This window comes from Amblyomma americanum, chromosome 4, assembly GCF_052857255.1.
Source record: "Amblyomma americanum isolate KBUSLIRL-KWMA chromosome 4, ASM5285725v1, whole genome shotgun sequence".
Taxonomy (NCBI): Eukaryota; Metazoa; Arthropoda; class Arachnida; order Ixodida; family Ixodidae; genus Amblyomma; species Amblyomma americanum.
The window spans coordinates 95,594,007-95,603,491 of record NC_135500.1 but is presented as its reverse complement, the minus strand read 5'-3'; the positions used below and the strand labels follow the sequence as shown (position 1 = coordinate 95,603,491).

Sequence of the window (9,485 nt, the reverse complement as noted above, 5' to 3'; positions counted from 1 at the left end):
AGAGGAAGCGGCCATTGCACTCGCTCTCACCTCCACCTCTGCCACCAAAATTATCTCCGGCTCAACCAGACCGCGGCGGCTGCGTTTTTATGGAGGAAAAACGCTAAGGCGCCCGTGTGCTGTGCGATGTCAGTGCACGTTAAAGATCCCCAGGTGGTCGAAATTATTCTGAAGCCCTCCACTACGGCACCTCTTTCTTCTTTCACTCCCTCCTTTATCCCTTCCCTTACGGCGCGGTTCAGGTGTCCAACGATATATGAGACAGATACTGCGCCATTTCCTTTTTCCAAAAACCAATTATTATTATTATCTCCGGCACAAAATCCGCCCTATCCAATTTCACCAAAGGCCTGATGTCCCGCACCGCGGCTCGGCTTCTACGCTTTTGGCACCCCACCCACCCCGTAACCCTTATCTGGAGCCCCGCACATGCAAGCCTCCCGGGTAACGAGGAGGTCAACTCCCTCGCCCGAGGTCTCACTTTCCGGGCCGGAGTTGGACCTCATCCACCATACTACGATCGTCTGCTTACGTTCAAAGATACCCGGCGTGTTTACGCACCGCCGGCTCCCTCCCTAACCTTAACCCAGTCCTCCCACTGGGGCCGACTCCAGACCCGAACTGCTCCCTACCCTATTCTCCTTCATGCCTGCTACCCCGATCAATTTCAAGTACCCTCCGCCACACAACTCATTAACACAAAAAGAAGCAGTGAACTGGCGGAGACTGCAAACAGGAACATTCTTCAACCTATACATTCTACACAAAATGTACCCTGCACCATTCAGGGACACATTCCCGTGGTGCGGGGCAACCCCCACGCTATACCACATTACATGGGAGTGAAAACGCAATTATGCATTCGCAAACTCAAAACCCCGAGTGAGGAGCAATGGCAGTGTCTTCTCACCATCAGCGAGCTCACAGCCCAAAGGGCACTTGTGCAGCACGCATGCGAAGCAGCAGGAATCAGCGGAGCCCTGGAATAGGGGCCCGGCCTTGCGAAGAGGCCAGACGTCAACTATAAAGACGACAGCCCACCGCTAATCTCATTGAGATTTGGGGACGCAGCCCAGGAAGGCTGCGTGTTGCTGGCTGTGCAGTCGCAGGGCGGGGATGGTGGCCGCCGCAGCAAGGGAGCAGCTGTCGCGGGCCACTGAGCCGTCGGTGTACACGAGGAGATGGTCCTGGAGCTCCTCGTGTATGACGGCTCTGGCCAGCTGCTGCACAGCGCAGAGGGGTGTGCTCCGCTTTCCCGCGATGCCGACGATCTCTCGCTGTACCTCCGAGGCAGCAGGCCAGGGCGCGCAGGAGCCGTAGGGGGGTGGGCCCTGTGTCAATTGCTCATACTCGAGCAGCGCCGCGCCCATTCGTGAGCGCGGGTGCGAGCACATACGCTGCAGCAGCGAGCCGCCGTCCGGCTTGAGATTTCAAGAAATGTTTTCTCTCTCTCTCTCTCTTCTTGTAAGCTCTGCGGGAAACCAGGAGACTTCATTCATGTCCTCCTCACATGTCCTGCCTTCCCACGTCCTCCATCCCCAACCACGGCGGTCAGACATGGAGACTCTCCTGGCCTGCTCTGCTGCTGCTGACCAGCGCCAGGTAATTACCGACGCCCTGAAGCGGATATCCCTACAAGGGCTGTCCTTTGCCCTGTAAGGACAGCCCCGTAATGGGGGCCTCGTGCCATGTTAGGGGTTTTTTCCCCTCTGTATTTGGCAATAAAAGTTTCCACCACCACCACACCGTTTTCTTTTTTTTTTACTCAAAGCTTTTCTGAAGTTTTCAGCCCACTTTGTCTCTGCCGCAGGTACTCTGTCGTTGCTGACCCAATTGCGAATGGTGCCGAAGTCTGCAGGCGCTAATGCGACTCACACCAGTGCATGCAACACTCCAAGGTGCACGGCTCTTTCCAATAAACATTAATTTTTGACCACAAATCAGTGAACTTGAGCACATGTTACATAAAATGTCTGTGCATCTCGCTTCCTGCATTGATATTAAAATTAATCTTTATATACCACAAGAAATTTATCAGAAAAGAAACCAAATATTGCCAGCGTAACGTATATGTTTTGGCGAACACCCCATAGCAGGAAGAGCAGCGCCGCTTTAGTACAACTTAGCGTCGACATTAATATAATATCTGATACGGGTCCCCTTGAGAGCCAAGATATTCAGCTTATTTTTTTTTAAATACGGCGGTGTGCTTGAAGCACTCTGGCACGGGTCGGTCCGGTATTGCACTGCCTCCGGGATCGGCACGGGGCATACTAGCGCACGCCTTTTTTTCTATCTTTCCTCTCCTATCTTTTACTCTCCTACTTTCGGGACGTGGCAGCGATTGTGGCTCGGCTTGAGCCAGTAGGCATGCCCGTGCTCTTTCCATTTCATTCTTCCTGTCAGCAACTCCCCTATACTCTCTTCCTCTCCCCTCACCTCTTTCATTTAATTTCTCCAGTCTGCCTGCTATCCTTTATTTCCGCTGCCCCAGCTCACGCGCTTCAGTATCGATGGCAGATGCCGGGGTTAACAAAAATCTTTTTTATTATTATTATTTTAATATAATCACTTACTACTACTACTTCCTGTCAGCAACAGCAGCAGCAGCTCCTCCTTACACTGAAGGCAAGAGCAAGCCCATGCGTGGAATTCCATGCATCAAGAGGACTCCAAAGTTTTTAGAAAAAAATTGGAGGACGCTTAAGCTTCGCCTTTAAGAGTGGAACGCGACAGCGTGTTGCAGCACTGCCAGGGAGTCCACGGAACGCCATCGCCCGTTCGACGCGACGCCTTGCCTGTTAGAAAGATCGCTCTGCTACCTACCCTGAAATGGACGCGCGGAGCGGCAAACCACGTACAAGCGCTACCAGACGCTTTGCCGAAACGCGCGGGACTCGTTGCAGCCATAGTTGGTCGGCACATTGTTCTCGACAAACCCGATGCCACGACCACCAGCATAGCTTCCACGCCGAGCGAACGGGCAGCAAGCCGCAAGCTTCGTGGTAAACGCGGTTTGGATTTGCGCTGCGTTGTTCGCCGCTCACTGCGTGATTCCTGCGTGCCCGCATGGCCCCACTGAGCCCGCACGAAAACAGCGAGAGGCGCTGATTTTGGCCTTCGAATGAGCCAGAGGTCAAACCTCTTAGGCGCGGTTGGGGTGTCCACCGATATATCCGAGTGTTACTACGCAATTTCATTTCCTCAAAACCGGTTCGGGTGTCCACCTCTCCGCCTTTCTTTCATTAAAATTCCTTTCTTCTTCTTCTTCACCTATAAATGTAAGACATTACTGCGCCATTTCTTTTTTCAATTTTGTTGGGGCAGCGGCGTAGATTGCAAGGAGGAGGAATTTTTCGCTCACGGGGAGGAGAAGGGATTTTTCGCTCACGGGGAGAGGAAGGATTTTTCGCTCGCGGGCACAGGAGGGATTTTTCGCTCACGGGCAGAGGAGGGATTTTTCGCCACGGCCGACCCCGACGACACGGGCTTTTCTGCAACACGAGCTGCTTAACGCTACCGCGTTAAAATTGCGTAATATTTTTAATGATTCGCGCCACGCCCCTTACCCATGTTCAGTGCAATTTTCTGTACGCATATGTACAGCTACAAATTATAGCTGGGCAACTTACGATTATCCGACGCGGTGGCTCAGTGGCTAAGGCCCTGGCTATGGAGCTGGAGTTCCCGGGTTCGAACCCGAGCGCGGCGGCCACGTTTCGATGGAGGCGAAACGCAAAAAGGCGCCCTTGTGCTGTGTGGTGGGAGTGCACGTGAAAGGTTTATTTATTTATTTATTTATTTATTTATTTATTTATTTATTTATTTATTTATTTATTTATTATAGATACCTCAAGGGCCCTTGGATGAGGGCTTTACATGAGGGGTGGGCTAGCAACCTGGTGTTAATACAGCATTGTTTCGATGGCTTTCTTGAAATGGTCCGGGTTTGTGAGAAGGGTGGTACTAGTGGGAAGACTGTTCCAGTCGCGCGCTTTTTGGATGAAGAAGGAATGAAGATGGGTCACGGTGCGAGCAGGAGGTGGGTAAACGGCCTTGGGGTGGCTTGTGAGGGCTGAAGAACGATGAGCAAGCTGGATAGGAAAAGATCTCCATGCGGTCGAAATTACGCAGGAGACCTCTACTGCAGCACCTCTTTTGTCCATTCTTCTTTCACTCCCTCCTTTATCCCTTCCCTTACGGCGCCGTTAAGGTGTCCACCGAAAGACGTGAGACAATTACTGCGCCATTACATTTCCTCAAAATCAATTTCAACCGATTTGCGACCTCAATGGGCAGCTGGTATAACTAGAAGTGCCACTAGAATGCTCTAAGTGCCACGTGCGCGCAGCTCCACCTGTCAGCGGAAAAGTTACCCTTTTCGTGCGCTGTTATACTCATAAACCGGCAAATCCAGTTGGAGCGTGGTGCAAAAAAAGATTTGACTGCTCTGGGCCACTAGGGGGCCAGCGCAGGCGGTTGCCTGCAACGTCGGCTCCGGCAAACGGTACGTGCTACTCCTACCCAACCTCTCCTACGGCCACTAATCTGCACGAAAAGCTACATCAATGCCTAAGGAAGACAGGGAAGGCACCCATTCCGGGCGATATCCGACCTTTTCTGTGCTAAGAATGATCATCGGACCGAGGCGCTCAGCCGCCGAGCTAAGCCTAACTCGGACTACGCGTCTCCGCCGACACCATCGGCGACGCCAGCCGTTATCATGGAAGTAACGGTTGAAGGCCACACCATAACCGCACAAGAACTAAATTCCAACGACTGAATGCCAGTTCTGTATAAAGCCTACGCCTCCCGCCCAGCCAGCTCGCCGAAACCACCTTACCGCCCCGAGAACGCTACCTCCGACGCAGCTAACCCGAACTCCAAGAACGCGGCGCGCGACGCAGCAAGCCCAACCGGTCGCGGCAATACGCCAGCCCGCCTACCACCTGCCACCAAGGAGGCTCGCCTCAGTGCAGCGCAGCAAGCAGCTCTCACCGCTCCCACCCAACGCCATTCGAGTAGTCGTTCGCCCGCGAGGTGAACTACGACTGCAAGACATCGCAACACCTCGACTCTTGAAGGCTGTGCAGACCCAGATAAAATCATCCCACCGGACGACTTCTGCCTGCGTATCCGCCCGACCAACAATACTTTCATCATGGCAACAACACACTTCCCAGCAGCCGAGGTTCTCAAGACGCTGACCTCCCTCATCATTGGAGACCACACCTACCCGTGCGCAGCTTACGTGGCTCCCCCACCGGGGGCTACCAGAGGAGTGATCACGAACGCCTATGATGATGAGACCCCAACGCAACTCTACCAAGACCTGGTCCGAAGAAATCCGGAGTACAGCATACTAGCAGCACGCCGCATGGGAAAGACGCACTCCATCTTAATCACCTTCCACGCACCTATGGTCCCTTACTCCATCAGATACATAGCCATTCACCGCTGCACCCCATACCGCGGCAGTCCGGATGCCTGCACTAACCGCAGACTGCCGGGTCTCCGCCACGACGGGTGCCCAAGCCCCAAGGCCAATCTTTGTCCCCTCTGTGGAGCACAACACTAGGAACAATACCCTCCTTGCACGCCTAAGTGCATTCTGTGCGAGGGCCCTCACCTTACCGGCGCGGGATCCTGCAAGGGACGAAACCTACACCATCCATGGAAACAGCCAGCCACACACAAATGCTGAAGCAAGAAGCGGTCGCAGCCAGGGACAATTTTCCCCAGCTGTAGTCCGGTTTCATCCAGCCCAACCAACACAAGCAAGCTTGGGCAGTGCCGTTGAAACAAGCCTGGAATACCTCCCCCTCTTCACACGGCCGCAAGATAACCATGACAGCGACTCCCCATCTACAACACGCCCTGACAAAATCCTGGGAGGAGGCAGCGGCGGCTAAAGCAGAAGCTACAGCAGCCCGAGCAGAAGCCGCCGCCCTTCCACAACACATCGCAAGACTGGAAGCCCAGATAAGTGCTCTTGCCACCGAATCTCCCATTCCATCGACCCCCGCTCCTGCCACATCCCAAACTCCCCCTCCCAACCCACCCACCGCCCATATTCCGCCAAGGCACTCTGAACCTACCTCTTCTCCTGATTTGCTAGCAATGGAGGCTGACGCTCAACCCTCTACAAATTCACCTCCGCACGCAACGCCGCCTCCCTCCGCGCTCATCTCACTATAGAGCATACCAACCCTGCTTGCGTCCTTTGCTGCTCGCTTTGAGGCAAAATTTCAGGACGCTATAAGTAACATCAAACAGGAATGTGCAACCCTCAAAGACGCGGTAGCCGCATAACACAAGATAATACTATCCTTAACAACCGATTCGACGTACTAACCCAAGGATTCCCTGATCGCTATAACGATCTTGAATCTCGGCTCAGCACTTACGAAACCAGCCTCCCAAAGCGCGACCCCACCCCAAACAGACGCAAGAAGCCCAAAGCACCGGTAGGACCGGACAACCCTATCCCTGCCGTAGCTCAGGACCCCCACGCCCTCGTTACGGCTCCCCCCCCCCCCTAAATGCTCTCATGATGGCAGTTACATACCATAATCTTACACTCTGGTAGTAGAACTGCCGGCGCTTTGGCCAGAAGCGTCATGTGGTCCACCAAATGCTGTCCTGCGCTACGGGACCCGACATCCTTGCCCCTCAGGAACCCTCAAACCCACTTACCTTATCTGGCTATACTGCTGTTCTGCCCACATCCCCCCCACCCTTTCGGATAGAATTTCTAGTTCGTCGCTCAATCACCACCATCTACCACTCCATAGTGACTGAACGTATTGATCGCCTTCTAATTGAGCTTGTGCCGCAACACGCTCCAGCGAACAGTATCTTCATCCTAAATATATACAGCCACCTCAAGTGCCTACAAGGTAACTCCGAACGCATCTTTACACTTGCGAAGTGCACAGCCAACAAGTACCCTTTACTCGTCGTAGGAGACATTAACGCCCCCTCATACGGCCTGGCGTTACCCACACGACACACCGAAAGGAGGTCGGGTTTGGTTAGCCGCGCAACAAGCCGGTCTTTCCCTGCTCACCGACCCTACCTTTCCTACACGTGCGGGAAACAGTATCTGTAAAGACACTACACCAGACCTCACGTTCGTACATCGCCTTCCTCACGCCACATGGTGCAAAACACAAGAGAATCTAGGTAGCGATCACTACATTATCGAGATTCTCCTAAGCATTCAACTACACCGCAGGCCTCCCAGAGCCACCACTTTCACAAAGTGGGACTCTTTCCGCTCATGTAGAGCAGCCCGCACCTTCGCCCCCATCACGGACATCACCTAATGGTCCAAGCAACTACAAAGTGATGTCCGATCCGTAACTCGCCCCCTACCAGAGGACTGCCCAAGCGACACAATTGACTCCCGCCTCCTACATTTATAAAGCAGGCCTAGAGCGACGCTGGCAAAGGCAGCGTTGGAACCTGACACTTGACCTCCGCCTCGCCCGTCTTAACAAAGAGATAGAAACGCACGCAGCGATTGTTTCACGCCAAACCTGGGAGTCACTATGCAACAAGCCAGATGGTAATATGAGTATACCCCATACCTGGAACCCCTTTAGGCACTTAATAGACTCCACTCACTCTAAGACTACCCTAAGACACAACCTCACCAAACTCATACATACTTCCGATACACCTCCACCGGAGTTCCTCCAGGAACTTCGCAATCAATACTTCGCAATCAATCGCATACTCTCCTGTAACACACCCTGACTATATATGCAGGCCTCCCTAACGACCACCTTGACCAACCCATTACCGAAGCAGAGGTTCAGGCTGAACTCCAGAGACTTAACACGTCCTCAACCCCGGGCCCAGGCGGGGTACATAACAAGACACTTAGGAATCTCGACGCACAATCCATTGCCGCACTTACCGAATACTTTAATGAGCGCTGGAAAATGGGTACCCTCCCACCGCAATGGAAAGAGGCCAAAGTCGTCTTCATACCCAAACATGGCGAACCTCTGCTCACCTCTAACCTCAGGCCCATCTCCCTCACATCTTCTGTTGGCAAACTCATGGAGCATGTACTGCAGACTAGGTTTTGCCAATACCTAGAAGGCAACAATCTCATGCCCACTAGCATGTTTGGATTTCCACCTGGGCTTTTGACACACGACGTTTTCCTACAGCTAAAACATCACATTCTCAACTCGCAAACCTGCGACACCAAAGCTATTCTAGGGGTGGATCTCACTAAGGCATTTGATAACGTTGCACACTCAGCTATCCTCCAATACCTTACGGCCCGGGAGGTCGGCACCAGGATGTACAACTACATCCGAGACTTCCTCAGCCACCGCATAGCCACGCTTACTTTCGACGACCGCCGCCTCCCAGGTGTCACGCTGGGAGCACGAGGTACGCTGCAAGGAGCCGTCCTCTCCCCTATTCTCTTCAACATAGCACTCCTTCATCTACCTCGACAGCTAGCTCAAGTCCATAACATCCATTTTAGCCTCTACGCCGACGACATCACTGTCTGGGCAAACCGCGGCAGTGATGGCAAAATAGAATAACGCCTGTAATTGGCCCTAACCACCATCGACACATATGTACGGGAGCGTGGCCTGACCTGCTTCCCTTCAAAATCCTAGCTCTTTCTCTACCAGCCCAAACAACACGATTCAGTCAATCCACCCATCCCCCTCACCCTAAGCACCCACATCATCCCACTAGTAGACAAAATTCGCGTGCTTGGTCTTGTTATTTACTCCGATGGCGCGGACGGAAAAGTCATAAAGACTCCAAACACACGCTTAACAGACCGCCCGACTGATTCGCCACATAGCGAACCGCCGGGCTGGCCTCCGCGAGCGACACACGACTCGTCTCACCCAGGCTTAGGTCATAAGCCGCACCACATATGCCCTTCCCTACCTACCCGTCAAACAGAAGTAGAGAGACTGGGTAAATACGCTTCTACGAAGTTGCACGAAAAGGACTCTACGTCTTCCCCCCAGCACATCAAACGACCGACTTTTCTAACCCGGTGTCCACAACACCTTTGAGGAACTCACAGAACCTATCTTTACGGCACAAATATCCCGTCTATCCAACTCAGAGGCTGGCTGCACTTTATTATCCTAACTAAACCTCACCCCCAACGACACACCCTACCGAGGGGGTCACCCTTTCTCCTATCCTCCGCTCTAACCTCCACGTATTCCCCGTCCCCAAGAACATGCACCCTGAGCGGGACAGGGACCGCAGAGTAGCAAGTGCTTGGCCCCTCCACAAACAGTATGGCGATGACCATGAGGTGGTCTACGTGGACGCAGCGGAGTACACGTCACGGTCCCGTATGGCCCTGGCGGTAGCCGACAATCAAGCAAACCTTCTGACCTCCAGCTCAGTCATCACCACTTCTACCCCAGAGGCAGAAGGGGCAGTCATCGCGCTTGCTCTCACAAAAATTATCTCTGACTCTAAAT

At 53.2% G+C, this 9,485-nt stretch overlaps 1 pseudogene; it reads left to right on the top strand.

Moving 5' to 3' along the window:
• Positions 1–4,723: 4,723 nt before the first annotated feature.
• On the top strand, positions 4,724–6,542 carry LOC144129684 (uncharacterized; annotated as a pseudogene).
• Positions 6,543–9,485: the final 2,943 nt, after the last annotated feature.